General features: G+C 41.0%; 1 pseudogene; it reads left to right on the top strand.

Annotated features, from left to right (window-relative positions):
• Positions 1 to 267: 267 nt before the first annotated feature.
• Positions 268 to 10,840, top strand: LOC128061766 (heat shock cognate 71 kDa protein-like; annotated as a pseudogene).
• The last annotated feature ends 13,593 nt before the right edge of the window (positions 10,841 to 24,433 follow it).

The raw sequence follows: 24,433 nt of genomic DNA, 5'->3' as shown, positions 1-24,433 counted from the left end.
AGACCTCCCTTGTTAGTTGTGAAGGGTTTGATGATTTTATAAGTCCCATGAAATGCTTTGGCTGTTAACTATAGTTGACTTTCAGAAGCAGAGTCAGGAAAGTTAGCAAAGTGGAGATTATACAGCAAGGTATTTTGTTCCCCTTAAATGGTTGAAAAGAGTTCTTTAAGAAACAAAAACACTAATTCAAAAATATACATGTATCCCAATGTTCACAGCAGCAAGATTTACACTTGCCAAGATATGGGAGCAACCTAAGTGTTCATCATGAGATGGATGGATGAAGAAGAAGCACACCCGTCTTCAATGGAATACTACTTGGCCATGAAAAAGAACAACATTTTGCCATTTTTAGCAACATGGCTGGACTTGGAAAGCATTATGCTAAGTGAAGTAAGTCAGACAGAGAAAGACGACTACTGTATGATATCTTTTATATGTGAACCCTAAAAAATACAACAAACTAGCGGATAAAACAAAGACGCAGATTCACAGATATAGGGAACAAACTAGTGGTTACCAGTGTAGGGGTGGAGGGGAAGGTATAAGTTATTGGGTGTATGATAGGATCAAGAATGTATTATACAACGTGGGGAATATAGCCAATATTTTGTAATAACTGTAAATGAAAGTAACTTTTAAAATCATGTAAAAAACAAAAATTTTAAAGAATTCTTTGGGGAAAAGATTATAAGACTTATGTATACAGTATATGAGTAATTATACTGGTGTCAAGTAGATATAAACATGTATATATGCTATGTCATTAGTGACTTAGTTTGAATAATTATATACTGGGAATAAAAATTAGTCCCACTATTCATGTCATATGAATCCAACCCTGGACTAGTCATGAGCATTAGAAACCTAATACGGAGTGGTCTGCCATTCATAATTCCAAACCCTGTTCTTTTGGAGTCAGTAGTTGTAATTTGTGGATGTTACAGATAGTGGCAGTTGCGCATATTGCCGAAACCGACATGGTTATGATTATCTAAGCTTAAACTGAGTGCTACTGCCAAGGAGTCTTGTCTGAAAAGCTCTTAGGCATCAGCCCGGCAGGAGACAATGACATAGTGTCTGGGGATAGGTTAACAGAAACTGCCAGATTCGTTTTCCCTTAAACTCCATCAAAAGCGTCTAAGCTCCAAACCTAAGCTCTGAATCCAATCAAACAGTTACACTTGCCTGTTCCTAGAAGGAAATGGCAACCCACTCCAGTATTCTTGACTGGAGAATCCCATGGACGGAGGAGCTTGGTGGGCTGCAGCCCACGGGTCGCAAAGAGTCGGACACGACTGAGCAACTTCACTTTCACTTTCACTTCACCAACCATAAAGAGTATGATATTTGTTAAACTTTTAGAAGATGAGTGGGAAGTGGGCCCAAGCCAGCCAAGGACTGTTTTTAGAGAAAGAAATGGGAAAAACAGGAGAAAAGCTAAGAACTTTTAAACTTGGGGATAGAAAGATAAATTAATAGAAGTTCAAAATCAATTCTAAGACACTAGAACAAAATCAAAGCTCAGTGGCCTCGTTGACCAAGAGGCAGGTCCAGTTTGAGAAAGGACCTCGAGACTTCTGAGTGGTGATTCTTGCATTTAGTGTCATCGGTGCCAGCTGGTCTGAGAGGTCTGTTCAGGAGGGTATGAAAGATACCAGAACAAATTCTGCCCCAGTGGACTGCTGGGAGGAACTGGGAGAAAGGAAGGAGTTCAAGACCCTTCATCCTAAAGGAGATCAGTCCTGAATATTCATTGAAAGGCTTGATGCTGAAGCTGAAGCTCCAATCCCTCGGCCACCTGATGCGAAGAACTGACTCATTGAAAAAGACCCTGATGCTGCGAAAAATTGAGGGCGGGAGGAGAAGGGGGAGACAGAGGATGTGATGGTTGAATGGCATCACAGACTCAATGGATATGAGTTTGAGCAAACTCTGGGAGACAGTGAAGGACAGGCAAGCCTTGTGTGCTGCAGTCCATGGAGTTGTAAAGAGTCAGACATGACTGAGCGAGTGAACAACAACAATTCATTTCCTAGGGCTGACACAAAGTACCACCTACTAGACAGCTTAAAATAACAGAAATGTATTCTTTCCTCATACTGGAGACTAGACGTTTGAAATCAAGGTGTCAGCAGGGTTGGTTTCTTCCATATGCTCTGAGGGAGGCAGCTGTTCCATGTCCCTCTCCTAACTTCTGGTGGTTGTCTGTCATCCTTGGAGTTCCCTGGCTTGAACACGTGCCACTCAATTCCCTGCCTCCATCATCACGTGATGAATCACGTATCTCTGAATCTCTCTCTCTTGATAAGAACACCAGTTATCGGATGCAGGGCACACTCGAATCCAGTACAACGTCACCATTTATTTTATTTTATTAAAGCTTCTTATTATGTATTGGAGTGTAACTGATTGAGAGCGCTGTGATGGTTCCAGGTGCACAGCAAAGGGACTCAGCGATACTCACACGTGTATATACCATTCCCCCCAGACTCCGCTGACTGCCACATGACATCGGGCAGGGTTCCCTGTGCTGTACAGTAGGGCCTTGTTGAGTCCTTCTTAACTTGACTTCATCTGCCTAGATCCTATTTTTTAATAAGCTCACGCCACTGAGACCAAAGATGAGGACTTGAACGGACCTTTCTGGGGGAGACAATTCAACGCATGACAACCTCTTTCCTTCTCTTATGCTAACATGCCTTCTACCGTTCTTCACCTAGCCACCATTCATTCCTGATGTTTCACCACCCTAGCTGTCCCATGACCTGAGTATCCCCTTGAGTATCTCATTATGGACACTGTTTGGATCAGTGCTGGCCTGTAGCAGGTTGGGTTTGTGATTTGGACTGCTGACTCTTCTTTGCTCAACAGGTGGAAGTGGGTGGGGTGAGGGAGTGGGGAGAGCAGGGTCACACTTCTCTCATCATTCCCAGCCCCACAGCCCCCTGCTCCCAGGCAGCATCAGTTGCATCTGGCATCTGGGCAGTGTCTGTCATCAGCAGTGAGGCCTCAGCTTGCCTCTGAGCAATGACTATGCCGTTTATCAAGAGTGTGCAGTCATTGCACATCCTCCGTTTCACATTCTCTGTTATTCTCAAATTCAGACAAAAGAAAGGACAATAATAGGGACTCACAACTAAGTCCCAATACTTGGGCTTGAAATCTTTGCAATTTCCTGTATAAAACATTTTTCTCTGTCACTAATACTTTTCAGGACCGTGTGATTCTGAAGGGAAAGAGAGAGGTTTTGCTGTTGATTGCTATATAGCTTGAAACCATCCTTATCCTTTAGAGTAGAGAAATGATAATCTCTAGTATTAATACATAATGCCAAGAGGGGAGGGGATCCAAAGGGACCGTTTATTGGGATTCTACTGTTTCCAGATTTCCAATATAATTGAAGGAGGGGATACTCCCATAATAGAAGCTGTAGACCTGAGTAACAATACCAGTCCCACAAATCCAATCCTCTTTTGAATTAATTTAATAAAGCCATGATTTACAGTTTTCTTTGTAATCTTGAGGCAAGAGGTAGATACTCCCCTCCCCGCCCCCTCAAGAGTAAAGCAATTGGAGTTTCCTTCCCTGTGGACTGAAACTCCAAGGCAGAATAGCAGGACAATTGAGAGAGGAGGCTGGACTCTGCTCAGACCACATAATTCTCAACCTCAAGTCAGGAGACCTCCCCACCCACACATGCGCAGAAAGGCTCTTTGGAGGTCGAAAGGGAAGTGATGCTAAGAGATGCTTTGCCCATATGCCTCTTCTGTAGAACCATCTTGGCTAAGAGATGCACGTGCACACCTGGAAGGATCCTGAGATATACTAAATATGGACTCAGAACCAAGCGAGTCAAAATGATTGGCCAAAGGAAACCCAGGAGAAATGCCCCGTGTAAGTGTCGTGAGAGCACGACTCAGCAACTCTCTCAGTCTGTCCATGTGCCCACATCGCCTGTACCTTTTTTCCTCCTAATAAACACTATACTTGTTTCTCTGCTTTCTATCTTTGAGGAAATTCATTTCTGCCGAGCTGAAGGGCCGGGGCGTTGACCTTTGATCTAGTGTCTGGAATTCGGTGCTCCCACCGCTATGACCCAGCCTCATCTCTGACCTGGAGCCCAAGTCCTGCTCTGAGCCACTGCAGGCTGAAGCCACCCGAGGTGAATCTGAACTTAATTTTTTAAATTTTAGAATAATAAAGTACAGAATTTGAAGAAAAAAACTCTTTTCTGCTGAGATGGGAACAGTAAGAACTAAAAGAGAAGAAAATTATGCCCCCCAAATCACATCTAAATAGCAAGAAGCAGATAAAAAGCTTTCTGCTTTGCTAGTATCCTCTAATAGTTACTATAGATAGAATATTTTAAAAGAGAGTTATTGATAAAAAGATTTTTAAACACAAGATGAATTTCCACAGAAATCACCAGGCACCCTGAAAATACTCCCATCTTGCCTGCTTCCTCATTTGCACTATGTTACATTTACTGCAGGACAATCTTGTTATTGTTTCAATGTACAGACACGCAGATTTATTGATCTGGCCAAGTGCAAATACTAATGCCACTGAGAAGACTGCAGTGGTTGCTTCCAAATTCAGGACTTAACAATTTCCTGTCCCTGAAGACTTTTCCAGAGCACCGTTAAATGCACAGCCACGTCTGAAATCTGAAAAAGAGTTCTGTGTCCCCCCCTGGTCAGCTCTGCTTTGGAAAGAGGTCTTTCCCTCATCTCTCTGGAGGGGGAGGGGGTGCATTCTTGGCCTCACTCTAGCATTCTTTATTTGCATGTGCTAGCTTTTTTATTGCAAATAGGGCTCTAAATCTTACTTTAGAAATGGATATTGCACTGAATGTGGGTGCCTGCGAGGGAGAAGCTATCAATAATGTTAGTTATGAAAACCTGATCATAAGTGTTTTTAGTCCATTAGCCATTTCGCTTTATTTATGTCCCCTTTCAGGCAGGATTTGAAGCCAATATTCAAAAGATGAAGTTTGGATGAAGAGCAACACAAGAGGATATAAAACACTGTCACATATTTTCATGCTAGAAAATATTTCTTCCTTATATCATTTTTTTTAAAACAGCTCCTAAAAATTAAGTAACCTCTGGGCAAAAGAGGAATGCACAAAAGAGGAACTGGGTCAAGCATAGATATTATTTAACATTTATCTATCTATCTATTCCTTTTCTATCATTGCATCTAATCACTTTAACCAAAGAAAGGTAAATTACAAAATTTTTAAAATTACTTATCACACCCCTCATAAACATACCCACAGGCAATTCGGACACGTTTTTTTCTCCATTTCAGCTCCTGACAGAAATTCAGCTCATGATTTATTAATAAAGTCCCGTTTGGTCTTATTTGCTGCTTTATCTTTCAAAGAGCCTGCAGTCTGAACAGTTAAACGTGCAAGGAGAAAACACTTCTGGGCCTTTTCCTGGTGGACAGTGGCTGTCCAATATTGAGATTGTGTGGTTACCAATTTAATGCATCCCCGAAGCGACTGCCTGATCCTGATGTAGAGAGAAGCACGTGGAAATGTGAGTCCAGGGACTTTGCTCCAAGCTTCACCCCAGTGTAGGGAGCAGAGCCATACTGAGCACGTCCAGTGATTCGCTCCCTTTTCACAAAAATAATGCTCAAGGAGAGTAGGAGAAGAAACCAGACTGGTGAGGAAAAGGACATCTTGAGTGATCTAACTTTCTACTGTATTAAAACCCATCATAATATAAATGCAAAGGTGAATGCATTTTTTTTCCCTGGAGGTTAATAGAGATTTGGGGGTCTTTTAGGAAAAAATCAAATGTTTCAGTTGAATGTCTCACACCAGTGAGCAATGTTGTTTCTCAGTGTTGGGCTCTGTGCTTCATCTGAGCTCTGCACCCTTAATGGTGAGGCCCTGACTTTCACGTTAATTTCCGTGAATGACAAGGCAGAGATGAGGTTTTAAGTCCTCCTGCACACCCAAATGAAGGCGAACCCTAGCAACTTGAGTCACCTAGTCCTTCTCTGTGGACTGATTTCTAATTGAATGTTAAGATCAAAGTTTAAGTTTATAAGAAAGAAAAACAAGTGCCTATAAATAGTTATTATCTGACATCCTTATGAAAATTCATGACCTGCCGTTTTATCAGAGACCTTCGAAGAATTCTAATTGTGAAGTCTGCAGAGCTATTAAATGGCTAGTACACTTCAGTCTCTTGATAAGAAGTGAGTTAAATAATTGTCCTGTTTAACTTGTGCTTGTTAACCTTTAAGGTCAACTAGTTTGAACATACGTTTAATGAAATCCTGGAGCCAGAATTTATGATACTGCTGCTGAATGTTAAATTGGACAATTTACATAAGCAGGACATTAACCTTCTGAGCACTAAATAGCATTTTAGCACTTAGCCGCTGGGGACAATAAGGAACATGTTCTATATATTTGTGATTAGCTTGCCTGGAAACTCTCATGATGACCAATTGGCCTACCAAGTTTAGCAGCATAATTAAATGAATGGACTCAGCCTAAGTAAATTATCAGTGCTGTGTACAGTATATCATTATAGTCTGAAGGAAAAAAAGATATGAATAATTTAATAATACATTACTAATTTATCAATGCTAAGTGACTTCGAGGAGGCTCTTTGTAGTTCATTGTTTTCAATTTGATATTTGATTGACTGGTCATATGATTAAAATTGAACCTATTTCATTTGTTACCAGAAATAGATAGAAGCAGAAGATTTGATTTTTTTTTTTTTTTTTAGCTGAGCAGTGTGGTGTTTTCTGCGTTGGTGAGATTATGAGATAGCTACTACTGGGCACTGATTAGCAGGTAAGGTAGGCATTTGTCACAATCAGATGTGTGCAGTCCCTACTTCTTGGTGGCTTTCCTGAGGGGAAGGTGCCAACCCTTGCTTTGTTCATAAGCCCAGCTTGCAACACAGCAGCAATTATCATTATGGCTTGGAAGGGTTAAGCATGAGGGAAAGCAATTTGCACTTCACCTAGAAATGTTCCTGCTGATTGTGAACAATCAATCCACTGGGCGGGCTGTCCAGAAGTTGCATTCTGTAACCTCAGTCCAACACTTGAGTGTATTGATGGCCAAGCACATATTTGGGGAAATAGTAGCTTACCCTGAAGTATGCTGTCTTCAAAGACAGTACCAGGATCTTGTAGCTCTTCCCTGTGATATTCTATTTTGTATGAATTTGTATGTCTATCTTTTGAGATCCACTTGGTAACATACTGGTCATGCTAGTCAAATCTTGGATTTTTCACATAACTATATGTCTTGGTGACTGATTTCTTAGCACACACTAATATGTTTAATTTCTTTTAAGGTTGCACAGTACTTTCTTGTATGTATTTGTCATAATTTTTTTATTCTTCTGGCTCCATCAAATTTTTTGTCTTTTCCTATTACACACAATTTTAAAATCTTTGTAATACATTTTTATGTTTGAATTCAAGTATATCCAGAAGATTAATTTCTTATTGAAAGGAATCATTCTGATACAATTCCTGGTCATGCACTGGTTACTCAGCTTGGTGCCAAACTTCCTCATTATGGAAAGCAGGCTTTCCTATTAGTATGTATTCCATTTTGCTCTCAGTTGACTTAACTTAATTCTATCTTTCCAAAGTAAGCTGTCTTTGGGTTTGATAACCAGAATTAGGAATATAGCAGAACATTAGGAAGTTAATTGAGACAGAGGATCTGGCTAAGTTTGAGTCAAGTGGGCATAGTAAAAGGTTTAGACTCTGGAACACTACAGACCTGGATTCAAGTGGTAGCTCAGCTGATTAGTAGCTGTATAATATGGACAAGCTACCTAGCACTCAGTCTGTTTTTGACATCTTTTCTGTGTAGCTAGTAACAGTATTGGCATTCATGTAACTGTGCGGGAATGAAATTATGTAATGTTTGTAAATGCACAGTTTCTGGCTCACACTAAGCAGTCAAAAAACTTAACTGTCATTAGCTATTAATATTACTTAAATTTTATAAAATGACTAGATCGCTGAGTCAATCCTAGACAAAATTTGATTGTTCAGTTTTAAATTTAAAACCATTTCCATCAAGCTATTGCTTGACTATTTTTACCTGGTCAGAATAACAGCCAGACAATTCTTTTGACCTAACACTGTTTAGAACTGTCTTATAACTAGATATGGTTCAAGCTTTAGCAACTACTATATATACCTTGTTAGGTGAGAAAAGTATTACTATTCAGATAAGCATTTTCAACTGAGACCTTATAGTAAAATATTTTGTAGGTGTGAAATCATTTTCTTTCACTGTTGCTGGTTTGCTTTTACTGTTAACTTTATATTAATCTATAATGCGAAAGGACTCACGTATGGGATTAACCGACACATACTACCATATAGGAGAGATTAACAACAAGGATTTTACTGTATAGCACAGGAAACTATATTCAATATCTTGTAATAAACTATAATGGAAAAGAATAGAAAAAAGAACATATATAAAACCAAATCACTTTGCTATACACCAGAAACTGACATAGTATTATAAATCAACCACACTTCAATTCAAAAAATAAAAAAAATTCAAAGGAAAGCATTTTAACTATATGTCAGAGATTAGATGTGCGTATCTTTGAACCCAGTGATTCTACTTTAGAAATTTATATAACAGATATTTGGAAAAATCTACAAATACTGTTACTCATATTTTTGGTATATTGCTTCTACTAATAAAAAAGTAACAGAGTGAGGGAAAAAAAGAACCCAAAATGTTTGGCCTTCGCTACTTTGGAACCCTCCAGGCCTATGTTTTTTACATAGTCAAGAGAAAAGTGAAGGAATGAATCAAGTTAGTTGTCTCCTATGCCTGGTCTGACTGTGGATGGCTGGGATCCTTCCTCTTGAATTCTCTACGAGGACCACTCAGATCAAAGCCCTTTGGGATATTCAGTTTCCACTTGGAATGTACCAGCCCACCTTAAAACCTGCAACTTTGCCTCTGGATGTTCCATAACATTTCAACTCAGTGGGGGGAAAAATAAACGTAGTAGGATCTGGAGTCCCAGGGCTTGAGTTTGTGGCTTATTCAGTTACTTTGCACTCTGGGGAGCTGCCAAAGTCAGCTTCTTTGTCTGTCAGGTTTTATAAAAGTACTGACCCTACCTACCTCACAGAAGCAAATGAACTGATAAGAATCTTTGTAAATAACAGAACATGGGGAAGAGTTTAGCAATTATTGTTATTATGATTTTCTTAGAGACTGGAAACAATATTGAGTCGGAGGTAGTATCTGAGGCCAGCAAAAGAAGTCATCTTTGGAATTAACTAGCCCTTTTTGTTATACTTCCCATTTTGTCCAGCAAACCCTTTGTCAGTATGTTCAGATCAACTGAGAGCTTTTCTATTGGCAGAACTTACGTCTTACTCCAGGGTTCAGCTTGAAATTGTAGATGTATATGTGTGTGTTGACAATATCACTGAATGGTTTTCGCACCTTTGTTACCACTCAGGTCAATACTTTGAGCTGACATAACTGAAACTGTGAAAATTCAGTTTCTTTTAAAATTTCTTTCTGGATGATTTTCTTTTTCTTTTTCCGTGATCTTCCTCCTGGGCTTCCCATGTGGTGCTAGTGATAAAGAAGCTGCCTGCCAATGCTGGAGACATAAGAGATGTGGGTTCTATCCCTGGGTCAGGAAGATCCCCTGGAGGAGAGCACATAACCCACTCCAGTATTCTTGCCTGGAGAATCTCCCATGGACAGAGGAGCCTGGCAGGCGAGAGCCCAACAGATCGAAAAGAGTCAGAAACGACTGAAGCAACTAAGCACGCACAGATGGTCTTCCTCCTAGCCTGTCTTGCAAGTCAGTCAGTCAGTTCAGTCACTCAGTCATATCCAGATCTTTGCCATTCCATGGACTGCAGCGCGCCAGGCTTCCCTGTCCATCACCACCTCCCAGGAACTTACTCAAACTCATGTCCATTGAGTCAGTGATGCCATCCAACAATCTCATCCTCTGTCATCCCCCTTCTCCTCCAACCTTCAATCTTTCCGAGCATCAGGGTCTTTTCCAATGAGTTGGCTCTTCGCATCAGGTGGCCAAAGTATTGGAGCCTCTTCATCATCAGTTCTTTAGTGAATATTCAGGGTTGATTTCCTTTAGGTTTGACTAGTTTGTTCCCCCTGCAGTCCAAGGGACTCTCAAGAGTCTTCTCCAACACCACAGTTGAAAAGCATCAATTCTTCGGTGCTCAGCTTTCTTTATAGTCCAACTCTCACATCCATACATGCCTACTGGAAAAACCATAGCTTTGACTAGACAGACCTTTATTGGCAAAGCAATGTCTTTGCTTTTTAATATGCTGTCCAGGTTGGTCATTAGTGATGTCATTAGTGATTAGACCATCACTAATGACAAGGGCCTCTTGAGCAAGGAAGACATTGAACACATGGTTCAAGAAGCAGAGAAGTACAAAGCTGAAGATGAGAAGCAGCAGGATAAGGTATCTTCAAAGAATTCGCTTGAATCCTATGCCTTCAACATGAAAGCTACTGTTGAGGATGAGAAAATTCAGGGCAAGATTAATGATGAAGACAAACAGAAGATTCTTGACAAGTGTAATGAAATTATCAACTGGCTGGATAAGAACCAGACTGCAGAGAAGGAAGAATTTGAACATCAGCAGAAGGAACTGGAAAAAGTGCAACCCCATCATTACCAAGCTGTACCAGAGCACAGGAGGCATGTCTGGGGGGATGGCAGGAGGAATGCCGGGGGGCTTCCCTGGTGGTGGAGCTCCTCCATCAGGTGGTGCCTCCTCTGGGCCCACCATTGAAGAGGTTGATTAAGCCAGCCTAGTATAGATTTGAGGCCTTCCCTTGTAGCTCACTCGGCAAAGAATCTGCCAGCAGTGCAGGAGACCCAGGTTCAATCCCTGGGTTGGGAAGGTCCCCTGGAGAAGGAAATGGCAACCCACTCCAATATCCTTGCCTGGAAAATCTCATGGACAGAGGAGCCTGGTGGGCTGCAGTCCATGGGGTCGCAAAGAGTCGGGCATAACTGAGTGACTAACACGACAAGGCTGGTCATAGCTTTTCTTCCAAGGAGCTCTTCTTTTAATTTCATGGCTGTAGTCACCATCTGCAGTGATTTTGGAGTCCAAGAAAATAAAGTCTGTCACTGTTTCCATTGTTTCCCCATCTATTTCCGATGAAGTGATGGGACCAGATGCCATGATCTTAGTTTCTTCAATGTTGAGTTTTAAGCCAGCTTTTTCACTCTCCTCTTTCACTTTCATCAAGAGGCTCTTCAGTTCCTCTTTGCTTTCTACCATAAGGGTAGTGTCATCTGTAAATCTGAGGTTATTGATATTTCTCCCAGCAATTCCAGCTTGTGCTTCATCCAGCCTGGCATTTTGCATGATGTACTCTGCACAGAGTGATGTACTCTGCAGTTTCCAGCAGTGGCCACAGGACTGGAAAAGGTCAGTTTTCCTTCCAACCCCAAAGAGAGGCAATGCCAAAGAATGTTCAAACTACCACACAATTGCACTCATCTCACATACTAGTAAAGTAATGCTCAAAATTCTCCAAGCCAGACTTCAGCAATATGTGAACCGTGAACTTTCAGATGTTCAAGCTGGTTTTAGAAGAGTCAGAGGAACCAGAGATCAAACTGCCAACATGCGCTGGATCATAGAAAAAGCAAGAGAGTTCCAGATAAACATCTATTTCTGCTTTATTGACTACGCCAAAGCCTTTGACTGTGTGGATCACAATAAACTGTGGAAAATTCTGAAAGAGATGGGAATACCAGACCGCCTAACCTGCTTCTTGAGAAACGTATGTGCAGGTCAAGAAGCAACAGTTAGAACTAGACATAGAACAACAGACTGGTTCCAAATAGGAAAAAGAGTACGTCAAGGCTGTATATTGTCACCCTGCTTATTTAACTTCTATGCAGAGAACATCATGAGAAACACTGGGCTGGAAGAAACACAAGCTGGAATCAAGATTGCCAGGAGAAATATCAATAACCTCAGATATGCAGATGACACCACCCTCATGGCAGAAAGTGAAGAGGAACTAAAAAGCCTCTTGATGAAAGTGAAAGAAGAGAGTGAAAAAGTTGGCTTAAAGCTCAACATTCAGAAAATGAAGATCATGGCATCTGGTCCCATCACTTCATGGGAAACAGATGGGGAAACAGTGGAAACAGTGGCAGACTTTATTTTGGGGGGCTCCATAATCACTGCAGATGGTGATTGCAGCCATGAAATTAAAAGATGCTTACTCCTTGGAAGGAAAGTTATGACCAACCTAGATGGCATATTGAAAAGCAGAGGCATTACTTTGCCAACAAAGTCCGTCTAGTCAAGGCTATGGTTTTTCCAGTAGTCATGTATGGATGCGAGAGTTGGACTGTGAAGAAAGCTGAGCACCGAAGAATTGATGCTTTTGAACTGTGGTGTTGGAGAAGACTCTTGAGAGTCCCTTGGACTGCAAGGAAATCCAACCAGTCCATTCTGAAGGAGATCAACCCTGGGTGTTCTTTGGAAGGAATGATGCTAAAGCTGAAACTCCAGTACTTGGGCCACCTCATGCAAAGAGTTGACTCATTGGAAAAGACCCTGATGCTGGGAGGGATTGGGGGCAGGAGGAGAAGGGGATGACAGAGGATGAGATGGCTGGATTGCATCACCGACTCGATTGACATGACTTTGAATGAACTCTGGGAGTTGGTGATGGACAGGGAGGCCTGGCGAGTGCTACAGTTCATGGGGTCGCAAAGAGTTGGACATGACTGAGCGACTGAACTGAACTGAATTGAACTCTGCACAGAAGTTAAATAAGCACGGTGACAATATACAGCCTTGACATACTCCTTTCCCAATTTGGAACCAGTCTGTTGTTTCATGTCTGGTTCCAATTTTTGCTTCTTGAGCTGCATACAGATTTCTCAGGAGGCAGGTAAGGTGGTCTGGTATTCCCATCTCTTGAAGAATTTTCCATAGTTTGTTGTGATGCACATAGTCAAAGGCTTTGGCATAGTCAATAAAGCAGAAGTAGGTGTTTTTCTATAACTCTATTGTTTTTTCTATGATCCAACAGATGTTGGCTATTTGATCTCTGGTTTCTCTGCCTTTTCTAAATCCAGCTTGAACATCTGGAATTTCTCAGTTCATGTACTGTTGGAGCCTGGCTTGAAGAATTTTGAGCATTACTTTACTAGTGTGTGAGATGAGTGCAATTGTGCTGTAGTTTGAACATTCTTTGGCATTGCCTTTCTTTCGGATTGGAATGAAGCTGACCTTTTCCAGTCCTGTGGCCACTGCTGAGTTTTCCAAATTTGCTGGCCTATTGAGTGCAACACTTTCACAGCATCATCCTTTAGGATTTGAAATAGCTCAGCTGGAATTCCATCACCTCCACTAGCTTTGTTCATAGTGATGCTTCTTAAGGTTCACTAGACTTCATATTCCAGGATATCTGGCTCTAGGTAAGGGATCACACCATCATGGTTATCTGGGTCATTAAGATCTTTTTTTTTTTTTTTGTATAGTTTTTCTTTATATTCTTGCCGCCTCTTCTTAATAGCTTTTGCTTCTGTTATGTCCATATCATTTCTGTCCTTTATTGTGCCCATCTTTGCACGAAATGTTCCTTTGGTGTCTCTAATTTTCTTGAAGAGATCTCCAGTCCTTCCCATTCTATTGTTTCCTTCTATTTCTTCGCATTGATCACTGAGGAAGGCTTTCTTATCTCTCCTTGCTATTCTTTGGAACTCTGCATTCAGATGGGTATATCTTTCCATTTCTTCTTTGCCCTTCACTTCTCTTCTTTTTTCAGCTATTTGTAGGTCTCCTCACTTTGCCTTTAGCATTTCTTTTTCTTGGGGATTGTCTTGCAAGGGCCTCTGACAAATCGCTGTGTATGCTGAAATGCAAAATCACTAGAATGTTTGTCATATCAAGATGAAATCAGAAGCATAGCTTGCTATGAAGAATCCCAATAAACTTCATTCTTCTCTCAAGCTAAGCAGTTGTGGTTTATGGGTAGTTTGGGTTAGCTAAACTGGCAATCCTCTCTAATGTGTATGATACTCGAAGTAGAGACTTCCCTTGTGGTCCAGTGGTTAAGACTTCGCCTTCCATTGCAGGGGGTGCAGGATCAGTCTCTGGTAGGGGAGCTAAAAATCCCACATGCCTCGGGGTCAAAAGACCAAAACATAAAACAGAAGCAAAATTGTACCAGATTCATAAAGACTTTTAAAATGGTCCGCATCCAGAAAAAAAAAAAAAAAAAGTAAAGGTGTCGTGGCTTCTTTTTTCCTCCTAATTCTTACGATTTACTCAGCGGTTTCGAGTTTTCCGGCCAACAGGTGTAGTAAGAAAGTATTTCCATCTTTGCTTCTGCATCTCCTTTGTGGAACAGCTTCGCTTGAGGCTATATCGCTACATTAATGTTACCAGGATGATTAAGTATGGAGAAAACTATTTTTCATAATATTTTATTTATTTTTAAAATTTTTATTGAAATATAGCTGATTTACAAGTTGTGTTAGCGTTAGGTGTACAGCAAAGTGATTGAGTTGTACATACACCTACATATTTATTGTTTTACAGATTCTTTTTTATTATAGGTTATTATAAGATGCTAATATGGTTCCCTGTACTAGATAGTAGGTCCTTGTCAATTATCAATTTTATATATAGTACTGTGTATATTTTAATCCCCAATTCCTAGTTTATCCTGCCGGACTTTTCCCTTTGGTCACCATAAGCGCCTGTTCTTTGTCTCTGCTGCTGCCGCTGCTGCGTCGCTTCAGTCGTGTCAGACTCTGTGCGGCCCCATAGACGGCAGCCCACCAGGCTCCCCCCGTCCCTGGGATTCTTCAGGCAAGAACACTGGAGTGGGTTGCCATTTTCTTCTCCAATGCATGAAAGTGAAAAGTGAAAGTGAAGTCGCTCAGGCATGCCTGACTCTTAGCGGCCCCATGGACTGCAGGCTACCAGGCTCCTCCGTCCATGGGATTTTCCAGGCGAGAGTACTGGAGTGGAGTGTTCTTTGTCTTTGAGGCTACTGAAACTGGTAGACTTTGGTACAAGTAGCTATTTTGGGATCTGTAGCGCCCCCTAATGGTTGCTATGTTTATCCATTTAGACAGTTTACTTTTCCTCTTTAAACATATTGCTTGCCAGACACTACAAGAACATTAGTTTCAGGACAATTTTCAAAGAATGCAAATGATTTCATGGCCTTCTAATCTTAACTAGGGCTTGCTTTCAATAAGCATTTGATGCCTTGTAAGCATATTTTCTTGTCTCCTATTTACTGCTCTTCCATGTTTCCTATGTTTTCTTTCTTTTCCGGAATACATTAGTTGGAATAAATTACTTAGTTGCACAAGGACAGCCTTACATTATTCCCAGTCAACACCAGGCATACAATTTTTTTTTCATCTATAAGGACAAACGCAAAGCATTTGATGGAGAAGGAAGTGGCACCCCACTCTAGTACTCTTGCCTGGAAAATCCCATGGATGGAGGAGCCTGGTAGCCTGCAGTCCATGGGGTCGCCAAGAGTTGGAAACGACTGAGCGACTTCACTTTCACTTTTCACTTTCATATATTGGAGAAGGAAATGGCAACCCACTCCAGTGTTCTTGCCTGGAGAATCCCAGGGACGGGGGAGCCTGGTGGGCTGCCGTCTATGGGGCCGCACAGAGTCTGACAGGACTGAAGCGACGTAGCAGCAGCAGCAGCAGCAAAGCATTTGAAAAATGAAAAGTGTTCTTGGAGCCATCTGAAAAGATTTGAAACATTCTTTCAACTTCAGTGCAACCATTCTCCTGCTTTGCAAAGAACATGCTTCCTGTTAACTGGAAGGAAAAGAAATTTCCCTGACGTTTTTCCCCACTCAGCCCTCTTCAAGATAATTCCTTTCATTGCTTTGGGAAGTCAATCACACTAACAGGTACCAGCAATTCTTTGCCTGCCTTGGGCTAAATAGAGCAGGTGACAAAAACCCTTTCAGGTTGTCAGGTATTAATGTAAAATACCCCTAGACCTCACTGCTTATTCATCTTCATCCAGTTGACTAATGCTTTTCCCATGTTCTTACATGTTGGTATATTAAAGAAACCTTCCAGACAGTTCTGTCAACAGTTTACTGAAACTTACCTCATTAGTGAAGTTGAGCTGTCACATGAGTGTAATTTAATTCCACTGAATTATCACTCAAAAATGCCGAGAAGCTTGCTTTTTATATACCAGATAGAACATACGGTGCTAACATTGTCATGTTTCCAGTTGATGAGAGAGGAAACAAGCGAAAAATATGCAGGGCCCCTGTCTCCACCTGCCCCCCTTCCCCAATATAATGATGCTAATGTCAACTCCTGAGCAGAATATTATGTTTCACTATAGATCAAAAACATCCCCAAGGATCATTTTCTTTTCAAATCTACAAAGGAAAGCATGAATGCTGACTGCTATCTTTATTTCCTTGTCCACCAACAGAAGAACTCACTGATACACAGGCCAATCTGAAGGAAGAAGTTGGTTTGCAGAGACTAGGTAGCATTTATTACATGTTAGTGAAATTTTTATTGTAAAATATTATTTCTGACCTGCTGTAAGTAACATCATGTTTCATTGATAGCAAAACAGTACATGACGTTAATTATTTTGCTTTAGTTCTACATTTATTGTGATTTTTACATAATTCTGAGGTGAGCTGTGTCAAGAGAAGGACAAGAACTGATTATAAGGAAACCACGCATGTTTCACATTTTGTTAAGCTCTCCTTTGCAGAACACGTTTGTAATTGTTTCCCTGGTTATTCCAGTAATCATCATGGTAAGATCAAGGCGTGAATTTTTTCATTGTTGTGATCTGCCGAGTTAATCAGCCTAACCTATAGAAATTGAGGATAGTCTCTTTAATAGGTAAAGTATATTGTGTGTTAGTCACTCAATTGCATCCAATGCTTTGTGACCCCGTGGACTGCAGTCCACCAGGCTCCTCTGTCCAGGGAATTCTCCAGGCAAGAATACTGGAGCGGGTAGCCATTCCCTTCTCCAGGGGATCTTTCTAACCCAGAGATCGAACCCAGATCTGCATTGCTTCAGATTCTTTACCATCTGAGGCACCAGGGAAGCCCACAATCGGTAAAGACAAAGCCAAATAACTATATGTGCTGCTGTGCTTAGTCACTCATTCATGTCTGACTCTTTGCAACCCCATGGACTGTAGCCCATCAAACTCCTCTCTCCATGGGATTCTCCAAGCAAGAACACTGGACTGGGTTGCCATGCCCTCCTCCAGGGGATCTTTCCAACTCAGGAATTGAACCCAGGTCTCCCACATTGCAGGCAGATTCTTTACCATCTGAGCCACCAGGAAAGCACATAATAGGTAAAGACAACCAAAAAACTATATAAGCAGGTCTAAGTCAATCAGCCTGGCATATCACAGACTGGTGAGCTACCTGTCATAATCATAAAAGCTTCCTATGGGACGTATTCTGTTTCGTACATAGATTAGTGTTTTCTTTTAACAGCTCTAAGTGCTTGTCTTTATTCTGGTCACCATCCTATAGTTAAGGAAGATGCAACGTATTGAAGCAGAAGTCAACGTTACCCAGCTCACAAATGGGAGAATGAACATGTGAACCCCAAACCCATGCCCTGAACACCTAGGCAGGACTAGGGTCACAGTCACGAAGTTGCAGAGTCAGAGCCCAGTCGTAAGTTCCGGATGCCCTCATTGGTCATGAAGGTTCTTCAAAGCGATGCAGTCCAGTCGCTTGCATTTGGCCTCCTGGTTGTCGGGCAGGGAAGTGGCAGAGTTCTGCAGCTGTCCTGTTCTGTCAGAGTAGATTAGCTCTGGCCCTAGAGCGGGCCTATTGTGCGCTTCGATGCAGGTCACAGGATAATGAAATAAAACCCTGCAGTTTGTGGAGGCCTGGCTAGCCCCCGTGACAGCACACTCGACCTTACCTGCTGGCCGTGCTCTTATGGTCTTGAAGATTGTAAATTAGATGGCTGCTTTCTTAGCCCTCTTGCCTTCCTCCAACCTCTCTCCACCGACCCTCCATGTACCTGTCAGGCTTCACCAAAGAGGCGCTGAATCCTAACTGGTCGAAAACTGACTCTGCATAATGGTGGGTGAAAAAGGCCAGGGGGCTTTATATTCCTATTCAGATGGCAGCCCACTTTACCTGGGAAATAAAGAGGGAGACAATAAAATAAAGACACCTGGGAGGAAAATCTCAGAAAGAACACATTTTCATACTCGTTTTTTTTTTTTTCTAAAGTAGAGCGAAGAGGCCAAAATCAAACTAATGCATGTGTATTTTTTTCTGTAATTTCTACTGATGGAATGAAATCCATAAGCAACCTCTGGATTGCTATAGACACAGAACTTAATGATTTCCGCTATTCCTTCATTATTTCCGCTGTAGCTATTTTCCATAGGAGACACAAAGGCAGGGTGCCAGTGGAGGATTGCACCAGAGAAGATGGTGGAGAGAAGTTGGTTCTGGAGTATCAAGCTCAAGTTCTACCACTATTGACTTGTGTTACATAATATTTGGGAGATTAAATAAGAAGATCTCAGAATTCCCTTTCAATTCTAAAATTTAAGTCAGCCCCACCATCATATGATTCTTTAGGAGTGAATATAAGCTCACCTGCCACCACTGACACCGTATTTTAGTCTTCTCAAAGTGTGGTTCCCAGACCAGCAGAATCAGCATCACTCGTTAAAAATGCAAAGGCTTAGCATCACGCTGTTACCAAGTCCAAACATGGTATGACAGGTTAGTAACTCGAGAGAATGGTTACTGGGGCAACGCACAGTGACTTTATTTGGAAAGGCAGCAGATTGAGAAGGTGGTGAACTAGTGTCCTGAAAGATCATCTTCCCCTTGTTGGAATTCAGGCTTCTTTTATACTAAAAGAGAAGGGGAATGAAGTCCTGGTTCCAGCCACACTCTTTAGAGGATGTGTTAATTTCTTTCTTCCTGTAGCCATTCACAGGTCAGGATGATTCCTGTGAGCTATACAAGGTATTTTTCCTTAACCCTCATTACTTGGGAGGCAGGGTTTCTGGAGGTAGACCTTTATGTAGAATTTAAGCTTATAGGAAGTGATTAACTTGTAATAGAATATAGAAGTTTTTCCCTATTACAATCTAACACCTACTGTATTAGTGATTCTGGTGGTAGGGCCCCAGTAATATGTGAATTAACACAGCTTCCAGGTGATTCTCATGCATGGTCAAGTTTGAGACCCACTGACCTAATACTTGCATGATGGTCTGTTTACACATATGTTTCTCCGTGTATTCTATGATAAACTTCTTGGAGTGGAAACTGTATTGGTTTTGCTCTGACTTTTGCTCATAGATTATGAGTGAGGCATGGCCTTTGCTTTCCCAGAGATTATGATCAAGTAAGGAACATAAAACTAGCAACTCTCAATGTATGAAAGAGACAGGCTCCTCTTATCATTCTGAGAATTACAAGTGTGGGAGTGACATTTGAAATCATATGTGGTAATTTTTGATAACGAAGTACAAAATGCAACTTAAAATTCATATCTACTGATAAACTGGCAGAGAAACATATTTGATTCTCTAGAAAATGATCAGCATGCCGATATCACTTTCTTGGGCATGTCAGCAAATGCTTTGATACAGGGAAAAAGAACTGAGTATGATACGCCAAGCCTTTTGAAAAAGTCATCACAAAACTTCCCAAGTGAGGATGAAGTTCCTGACCTTCCTCAGAAAGAAGAGACCCCAGAAATGAAAGGATGTTTCATTGTCCTTCCTTGCTTCAAACCACATTCAGCCAAGCCATGATTAGTTTGAAAATGATTGCAATTTTCAGATTTTACCTTCTCTTCACCATGAAAAATCCCATGGACGGAGGAGCCTGGTAGGTTACAGTCCATGGGATTGCGAAGAGTCAGACACGACTGAGCGACTTCACTTTCACTTTTCACTTTCATGCATTGGAGAAGGAAATGGCAACCCACTCCAGTGTTCTTGCCTGGAGAATCCCAGGGATGGAGGAGCCTGGTGAGCTGCCGTCTATGGGGTCTCACAGAGTCGGATACAACTGAAGCGACTTAGCAGCAGCAGCAGCTGCACCCTTTTAATAAAAGTGAGCCTACCCTTTCTATGAACTTGTTAAATAAATGCTGGAGAGGGTGTGGAGAAAAGGGAACCCTCTTACACTGTTGGTGGGAATGCAAACTAGTACAGCCACTACGGAGAACAGTGTGGAGATTCCTTACAAAACTGGAAATATAACTGCCTTATGACCCAGCAATCCCACTGCTGGGCATACACACCGAGGAAACCAGAATTGAAAGAGACACATGTACCCCAATGTTCATCGCAGCACTGTTTATAATAGCCAGGACAAGGAAGCAACCTTGATGTCCATCAGCAGATGAATGGATAAGAAAGCAGTGGTACATATACACAATGGAGTATCACTCAGCCATTCAAAAGAATACATTTGAATCAGTTCTAATGAAGTGGATGAAACTCGAGCCGATTATACAGTGAAGTAAGCCAGACAGAAAAACACAAGTATAGTATACTAACACATATATGTGGAATTTAGAAAGATGGCAATGATAACCCTGTATGCGAGACAGCAAAAGAGACACAGATGTATAGAACAGTCTTTTGGACTCTGTGGGAGAGGGTGGGATGATTTGGGAGAATGGCATTGAAACATGTATACTATCATGTAAGAAATGAATCGCCAGTCTAGGTTCGATGCAGGATACAGGATGCTTGGGGCTGGTGCACTGGGATGACCCAGAGAGATGGTACTGGGAGGGGGGTGGGAGGCGGGTTCAGAATTGGGAACACATGTACACCAGTGGCGAATTCATGGTGATGTATGGCAAAACCAATACAGTATTGTAAAGTAAAATAAAAAAAATGAACTAATGACAATATGTGGTTTTAGGTGACTTAAGAGTTAGTGCATCAATGTGCTTCCCTTCAGCGTTTCTTTGTCTTATTTTTCTTAATAAACTACACACGCATAAATTACATGCACACAGCTCTTCATTCATTCATTCATTCATTTATGAAGTGGTCATGCCTATTTCCCATTCCAAACCTTTTTACCCTATCATGCCCGGTCAAACTCTTTTGCCGGTCTTCGCACCCGTCTCTCCATCTTCCACTCGCTACCTCTGCTTTTCTAATTGCATTTTCCTTATCCTCAGGATCCTTCATGTTTATTGCATTAGAAGGTGGAGGGTGTAGTAGCCCTGTTTACGTGGGTGAGAAATGTTGGGAGAGACGAGAAGGTGGGTAGAAAGGACAGTGTGGACTTGGTGTATTTGAACAAACATCTGGACATTCTTTCCAATATGTGCAGATCCAGGGCTCAGAGGGAAGATGTGTGATGAATTAACGATGCATGTGGTAGGTTCAAGTCCACATATAGACGAGATCATTGCAGAGATTAAGTAAAAGGGAATGAGCTCTGAACTTAGAGCAGCTTCCCAGGAAACGTTTGCTGTTTGTGGCATCTTTACTTGGATATTTACTACCAGTATGTGTGTCATTGGGTCTTCCTTCCCCAGTGGCTCAGCAGTAAACAATCTGCTTGCAATGCAGGAACGGAAGTTTGATCCCTGAGTTAAGAAGATCCCCTGGAAGAGGAAATAGCAACCTATTCCAGTATTCTTGCCTGGAAAATCCCAAGGACAGAGGAGCCTGGTGGGCTACAGTCCATGGGGTCACAAAGAATTGGATGCAACTGAGCACTCATGCGTGGGCGTCATGATCCTTTTAGGTGGTCATGACCTGCACCTTTGCGGTTGTTAAACTTGCTCTTCCCCTGTGTTCACTATGGATTCTAACTCTCAAAAGTCACTTTAAAGAGAGAAATTCCTAGAAAGTTTTGGATAATCAAACGGCAGCTCAGTGGATGGAACACTTCCAAGATAAATACTGAAAATAGGTTTTAACTCTCATCCATTTCGAGGATAAGAAAAGAAGTATTTTGTAGAAGAAAAATCCAACAGAAGCTAAAATCAGAGAAGAAATACTGGCAGGGACCTTGGAGACTGAAGCTGAAGCACTTACTTCCTATGAGAGGAAACCGAGGCAAAGAAAAGTTAAGAAGCTAAAGCGAGGGCTCCTGCTTAAAATTAGCAGAAATCTCAAGCCATGTCAACTGAATAGCAGATTTAAAGACAGAATATTTACTATAAGTTCTGATAATGCTGAGAGTGCTCCTGGAACTTAAGGGTCAAAATAATGGCCTGTTACCTAATTTCAAACTAAAGCTTTAAAATTTCAATTGTATTTTTACTTAATTAAAAGAGGAAAGCAAGTTCTGTTATTAGTAAACTTTTTTAAATGTTTTTTAAAATATAATAACAATAACACTAACAATAACTATAAGTATTATAATAAATAATACACCTAGCAATTATTATAATAAATCTAATACTATTTTTTATAGTTGTTATTATCCTGGCAGTACTGCGTTACATGCAGGATCTTACTTCCCCAACCAGGGATTGAACTCATGCACCCTGCAGAGCAAGGGTGGAGTCTTAACCACAGGACCAATAGGGAAGTCCCTAAGCTGACTTCTTGACTTAAGTTTCATTGTTTTCTTTTTCTTCAATCTTTTTCTTTTAAGAGGGGAATGTGGATTGGAATAGGTAGTATCAGGTAACTTTTAGCTCCAAGGGGATGTGGCTTGAAACAGATAACATTAGGTCACTTTAAGCTTCAAAAATGTGACATCCTGTAATTTTTAAAAATCACAATATACTTGTGTGAGGAAGGATGAAAATGCCAGTAAACCAAATACTAACATCCATGCTGACATTTTATAATTATAAAAAGGTTCAAAATTCTTGACCAACACAATCAGTTGTAAAGTGAAGATTTTGCTTGCTTTGTTCTATTTTGACAATCTGTATACATAGCTCTTCAAAACACTTTTTGAATCATCATGGATATGGATGACTTTTGCAGTTTATAGAGCCATACTATAACCTTCAAAGGAGAACTTCAGACTACTTTTATTTTAGAACAACCAAAGTAAAAGTCCTTTCTTTCTTTATACCCTATGCTTTTTTCCTCCATGGTAATGAATTTTTTAAGTGTGAAAGCCCAAACTTCCCAAGTACCTAATCTTTCCTTAAAAAGAACAGACACTACCTTTTCTCTGACTTCCCACCACATAAATGGGTAGTGGTGGGGGGATGGGAGGAGTGAGTTTTAGTTATAAAAGAAATGATCATCTCTAATATTCTCTTCCAGTTCTACAAGTGAGTCACTATAGCTAATATCTATAAAATATCTTTTATGTGCAGCCAGAATTCAAGAACATGCCAATTATTTATTCATCCGATGTTAATTTTTTATTTATTATTCATTCAACAGACATTTTTCAGCCTTGACTTGTGAGCTAGGTGATTAGGTTAAAAAAAAAAACAACTCTGATGTAACACCTAGCCGTTGCTTTCACTGAACTGTGGGCAGACACTCTTCTATTAGGCAGAACTTTTCAAAGACAACTTAGAGCATGATATGGAGTAATTATGGAGGTTGATCACTAAAAGAAAAAAAGATAACACAATTCCTTCATCATTGCCCTTGTCAAATCAACTTGTAAAATCATTAGGAATTTCTAAATCTTTTGATTTAGGGAAAGACTAGAGATCTCTTCAAGAAAATTAGAGATACCAAGGGAACATTTCATGCAAAGGTGGGCTCGATAAAGGACAGAAATGGTATGGACCTAACAGAAGCAGAAGATATTAAGAAGAGGTGGCAAGAATACACAGAAGAACTATACAAAAAAGATCTTCACGATCAAGATAATCACAGTGGTGTGATCACTCACCTAGAGCCAGACATCCTGGAATGTGAAGTCAAGTGGGCCTTAGAAAGCATCACTACAAACAAAGCTAGTGGAGGTGATGGAATTCCAGTGGAGCTATTTCAAATCCTGAAAGATGATACTGTGAAAGTGCTGCACTCAGTATGCCAGCTAATTTGGGAAACTCAGCAGTGGCCACAGGACTGGAAAAGGTCAGTTTTCATTCCAATCTCAAAGAAAGGCAATGCTCAAACTACCGCACAATTGCACTCATCTCACACGCTAGTAAAGTAATGCTCAAAATTCTCGAAGCCAGGCTTCAGCAATACGTGAACTGTGAACTTTCAGATGTTCAAGCTGGTGTTAAAAGAGGCAGAGGAACCAGAGATCAAGTTGCCAACATCCGCTGGATCATCTAAAAAGCAAGAGAGTTCCAGAAAACCATCTATTTCTGATTTATTGACTATACCAAAGCCTTTGACTGTGTGGATCACAATAAACTGTGGAAAATTCTGAGAGAGATGGGAATATCAGACCACCTGACCTGCCTCTTGAGAA

Source organism: Budorcas taxicolor, chromosome 16 (assembly GCF_023091745.1).
Source record: "Budorcas taxicolor isolate Tak-1 chromosome 16, Takin1.1, whole genome shotgun sequence".
NCBI classification, from domain to species: Eukaryota; Metazoa; Chordata; class Mammalia; order Artiodactyla; family Bovidae; genus Budorcas; species Budorcas taxicolor.
The sequence above is the reverse complement of the archived record's forward strand: the minus strand, read 5'-3'. Positions and strand labels throughout refer to the sequence as shown.